Genomic DNA, 5,690 nt, shown 5'->3' with positions numbered 1-5,690 from the left:
CGACTCGTTCTCTGTGGCAGGGCTAACAGCTGTGAAGAGAAAGACAGAGGTGATATTGACGGCCAGCCAGAGGAGTTCGATAGCAAGCTCTGGAGTTGTTTAAAGCCGGGGCCTGCAGCCAGGACTCGGGCTGTCTGTGTGCACTCTGGTGTAAAGCCGCTATCGATGAAGTTGACAGCAGTTTAGCTCGCCTAGAGATCTGCTGCTCTCTAAGGACGCTTCAAACACGCTCTCCCGCCAGCTTTGGCCTTGTTTACCCTGCCTGTTTGTGTTCCCCGATGTTGGGACGTCAGAAATGTATTCGACCTGTTTGTCAAAAACCGGCAGCAAAGAGTGGGGCCATTTAAGTAACACTGTGACTAAAGACTCCAGCACAAAATACAGAATCAGGAGCTCATTGGGATGAAAAACAACCCAATGTCTTGTAGTTACTGTAACCGTGCTGTAAATACAAATGGAAGCAGGCCAAGCAGGGACGAGATGAAACTTAAAGCTGCACTGGGCATCTTGCACATTAATGGATCCAAACAATGGCACCATGAATTCGTTAAGTGTTTGAAAAATTACAACTTTAATAGCTAGTGACATCAGCAAATGGCGCACCATATGCTCGTGTTTGTGTTGACCAACTCTGCCGGTCTGTGATGTTTTCCACCGGAAAGAGAGGGACGAGCCAAGAAGCAGATCTCACTGGTGAGTCCAGCTTTCCGGTTTAGTCCAACGTTTCCTATTTGAACCGGCTGAATGGATGCTGGATCCCTGAGGGGATACTTGTCTCTACTGACTCACTTTGTGTGTTCATGCAGAGATACTTTTTTTGAAAATAGCTTAGTTCAGCTTTAAGTCATTTCTTCCTGTAATTTTCTTTGCTGTGAATTACATGTAATTATTGTAACTACAGTGTAAACAGTTATGATGCAATTTGGACATTAGATAAAGGTTATACAGTGGGTACGGAAAGTATTCAGACCCCTTTAAATTTTTCACTCTGTTTCATTGCAGCCATTTGCTAAAATCAAAAAAGTTCATTTTATTTCTCATTAATGTACACTCAGCACCCCATCTTGACAGAAAAAATAAATGTACAAATTTTTGCAAATTTATTAAAAAAGAAACTGAAATATCACATGGTCATAAGTATTCAGACCCTTTACTCAGTATTGAGTAGAAGCACCCTTTGAGCTAGTACAGCCATGAGTCTTCTTGGGAATGATGCAACAAGTTTTCAACACCTGGATTTGGGGATCCTCTGCCATTCTTCCTTGCAGATCCTCTCCAGTTCCGTCAGGTTGGATGGTGAACGTTGGTGGACAGCCATTTTCAGGTCTCTCCAGAGATGCTCAATTGGGTTTAGGTCAGGGCTCTGGCTGGGCCAGTCAAGAATGGTCACAGAGTTGTTCCGAAGCCACTCCTTTGTTGTTTTAGCTGTGTGCTTAGGGTCATTGTCTTGTTGGAAGGTGAACCTTCGGCCCAGTCTGAGGTCCAGAGCACTCTGGAAGAGGTTTTCTTCCAGGATATCTCTGTACTTGGCCGCATTCATCTTTCCTTCAATTGCAACCAGTCGTCCTGTCCCTGCAGCTGAAAAACACCCCCATAGCATGATGCTGCCACCACCATGTTTCACTGTTGGGATTGTATTGGGCAGGTGATGAGCAGTGCCTGGTTTTCTCCCCACATATCGCTTAGAATTAACGCCAAAAAGTTCAATCTTGGTCTCATCAGACCAGAGAATCTTATTTCTCATAGTCTGGGAGTCCTTCATGTGTTTTTTGGCAAACTCTATGCAGGCTTTCATGTCTTGCACTGAGGAGAGGCTTCCGTCGGGCCACTCTGCCATAAAGCCCCGACTGGTGGAGGGCTGCAGTGATAGTTGACTTTGTGGAACTTTCTCCCATCTCCCTACTGCATCTCTGGAGCTCAGCCACAGTGATCTTTGGGTTCTTCTTTACCTCTCTCACCAAGGCTCTTCTTCCACGATTGCTCAGTTTGGCTGGACGGCCAGGTCTAGGAAGAGTTCTGGTCGTCCCAAACTTCTTCCATTTAAGGATTATGGAGGCCACTGTGCTCTTAGGAACCTTGCGTGTTGCAGAAATTCTTTTGTAACCTTGGCCAGATCTGTGCCTTGCCACAATTCTGTCTCTGAGCTCCTTGGGCAGTTCCTTCGACCTCATGATTCTCATTTGCTGACATGCACTGTGAGCTGTAAGGTCTTATATAGACAGGTGTGTGCCTTTCCTAATCAAGTCCAATCAGTTTAATTAAACACAGCTGGACTCCAATGAAGGAGTAGAACCATCTCAAGGAGGATCAGAAGAAATGGACAGCATGTGAGTTAAATATGAGTGTCACAGCAAAGGGTCTGAATACTTATGCAGTTTGAATGTTTCTGATTTTGGGACTCCTAGTGAATAAAAATGCCACTGTGGGCAGAGAGCAGTGCTACTACAGAGGAGAATAGACTGCCACCATGGTAATGAAGATGTATTATACACGACGTATATCTTCATTACCATGGTGGCAGTCTATTCTTATACAGTATAAGTGAATGACAGCAGCAGGTATGCCATTGTTGCCCACCTGCTCTTGTGCATGTGCGTCCTCATGAGCTTGCATCTGCAGTAGAATAGATAAAATGGCTGCTTTTTGAATGTGTTTCATGGACCCAGAGATGTTTGGTTCCATTGTTTTTTTTGACCAACATATTCTCCCGCAGGATGCGTTTCCACTGTCTATACCCCCGGTGATGCAAGGCAGGTCATGGGGGAGGTAAAGGTCTCCAGCAGCCATGAGCCTGGACAGTTGAGTCATCTGTGTGTGCGCCTCTGTAGTAACACAGCGCTGCGGGGCTGATAATGTAATTCCAAACTTGATGCAGTTATTGGACCTGTCTGACCAAAAGTGACCTCAACGCTGTGTTTGCTTCTGCTGAGCTGCTCGGCGGCTTGCAGTACAGCGCGAGAGGCCGTCTGCGTTTGTGTGTGACAGCTCTCCCAGGTGTGAGTGTATGCGACCGTATAGGATGTGCTCAGAGAGGCTGCACGCTCAGCAAAAAATCCTTCCCTGGATGATTAAAGATTGTTAAAGCGTTGTTTGTCTCACTACTTACTGTAGATGCAGTAGTGGCGACTGACGGTATTCGATTTGACATTTCAATTGCATTTCGGCTTTATTGGATTGCAGAGAGAGATGGGAGGCGGACGCCTCCGCTGACACTTTTCAAACACATTTTCACACACAGTCTAAAAAGCAAACGGCAGCTAAGACTCTCATCCGAAAGCTAAACCATACACTTAGCCTAACTGATTATTGACTTTAACTATAACATTCTTAATCACATATCTGTATGTGTGTTGGTGTGTATACTGTATGTGTGTATGCGAAGGTTCAATCCTCTTATTTTTCTTAATTTTTAGGTACAACGAGCAGAAGTGCAATTCAGTCTCGTGTTAAAGACCCTGACAATGTCTCTCACAGATTTACTACGGTTATATCTTAGATTTGATTAAATCCTTCATTTTCAGGTCTTAAAATGTCTTATTTACAAAGATTGTGCGCGTCGGTGGAGTGGACTTAAGTCTGTGAATGCTTCCTGATTAGCTGGGAATCTCTATTTAAGAAAGCCAAGACTGTTGGACAGAAGTGGTTGCACTTGCACCGGATCAGCAGCAAGGCTCAGGTACACTGGCATCCAATGATGCCAATAATGGGCATCATGCTTGGCCAGTAAGCCCTGCCCACACTACATTACGCTCTGTCTATCAGCCTGAACCTCTTGACACAGACATACCAGCTTGCTGCAACACCACAAATTGAGATTTGTTGGAGGGGCAGCGAACTCTGCTCTTTCATAAACCAGCGTGGGAAAAAAAGTTTGCCGTTTTGGCTGTCGCCATCTTGATCTACTCAGCTTTATGGTCTATTTGAAGGTGCGACAGAGATCGGGGGCGTTTTGATTGCCTTTCAACGGCTCCCAACATGGCAACGGCTGAGCCGGCGGCTCGCAGCTAACAGCGCTAACAGTGCAACCCTCTACAAAAGTGCTGACAGAGTTGTCAGCAGTTGTTTAGGCTACCTGAAGAGGAACCGGAAGGTGGCAGCTATGATTCCGCAACTGACGCGTTATCGGCTCTAACCGCCGTACGAGAGCCCGGGCAGAGCGGCGGCCGTTAGCCAGTGGGGCACACTTACATGCACTGAAAGCACGAGCGGCCGGCCCGGCTATGTCAACAAAGCAAAGTATACCAACACACACAAAGGGAGAGATACTTTATTCTCTGCTGAGGTAGACATCACTCCACTACATCTACACTGCCCTAACCTTCAGATCAGCACTCTGTTGTTCTCGTTCTTCTTTTGAGCTTGTCGGTCCTCTGCTGCCTTTTGTGCCTCTTCCCTGTAGTAAAGGTGTGACTGGTTCATTATTTACAGACATCCCTCTGCGTGCCAGTATCGCACCGAGCTGTTGGTGGTGTAGGTATGGCCTTCGTGTCGGCTTGAACATGCCTCGGGGGTCATCCTCTCACCTGTTTCACAGAGCTGCCGGTGCGTGCACGCTTTGTTGTTCACACCAGTTTCTGAGGATGTGTGAAAATCTCAGGAGGGTGTCCTGCTCAACATCAGCCCAAGTGCACACGCACTTCAATCTCATGTCTTGTCCATGTTCGCTCAAATAGCAACTTGGATGGCGTCTGCATTCTCTATGTCTAAGCTGCAGTCACGCCATTGGCCGTGCGGAGGCAGCTTGGAGTGCTGTGGTGTACCTGATAAAGCGTCCCCCCCCACCCCCTGAGCGTAGATTAGTAGCTAACCACTCTGAAGTATTAAAGTGGTGGACAGTGTTTTGTTGTCACCTTAAGAACTGAGAACTCAGATTGAACGCCGGCGATCTCGGGAACAGCCTTCACGTGTGAGTGTTGAATGGCCCCGAGCCCTGCAGAGCCATGTACCCAATCATTCAGCCTAAGTAACTTGTTGATGTGGGACCGTCCTCCAGCTGTCTGGGCGGGCCATCCTCTTGTCTCCCTGCTGAGATTTACTCCCCGGGGGAAATAGCTATTACATCTCCTGTTATTATTTGCCATAAAAATGCACTGAATGGCGACCAACTCGGAGGTGCCATGAAAAGCAGTGGGGTGTGAGATGATGTCTGCACGTCATCAATCAGACACAGTGGTGAAACATTGGGCCTCTCCACTGGGTAGTGGAAATTGATTTTTCTGTAAGTCTCAACGATTAGGGTGTGAAAGAGGGAGTGGGGGGGGGGGGGGGGGGGGAGGAATGTGGATGAGATGGGGTGGGGAACTGTGAGAAAATGGAGGAAAAGCTAATGTTATCAAGCGGTTCATAACTGTTGATATATGCCCTTTGCTTGTTTTCCTGAGATCCTAAATCATGGTGGACTTTGACGTGGGCCTCTCTCAGAAGCAGGGCTTTAGGGCTCAGCTTGGAACGTAAACTAAAAAGATCAACGTCAATGGCTTAGAGCCATTAATACGTCCAAGCAGGAGTAGTACAGGTGTAATTAACAACCTTAATAAAGGCTTCATCCCTGTGAGGTCTTCCATTTCCAAGGTCCTTTTGTTGTGCGTGCCGGATCTCTGGCATGACTTACTGCGACAAACGCTTACGCCTGTGCTTTTCTTGCTTCGGCAAGTAAAAAGTCTAGTGATGGCCTTCACAGAGGCAGGCTA

Source organism: Anarrhichthys ocellatus, unplaced genomic scaffold (assembly GCF_004355925.1).
Source record: "Anarrhichthys ocellatus isolate YVR2014 unplaced genomic scaffold, GSC_Weel_1.0 scaffold44, whole genome shotgun sequence".
NCBI lineage: Eukaryota > Metazoa > Chordata > Actinopteri > Perciformes > Anarhichadidae > Anarrhichthys > Anarrhichthys ocellatus.
This window is presented reverse-complemented; position numbering follows the sequence as displayed.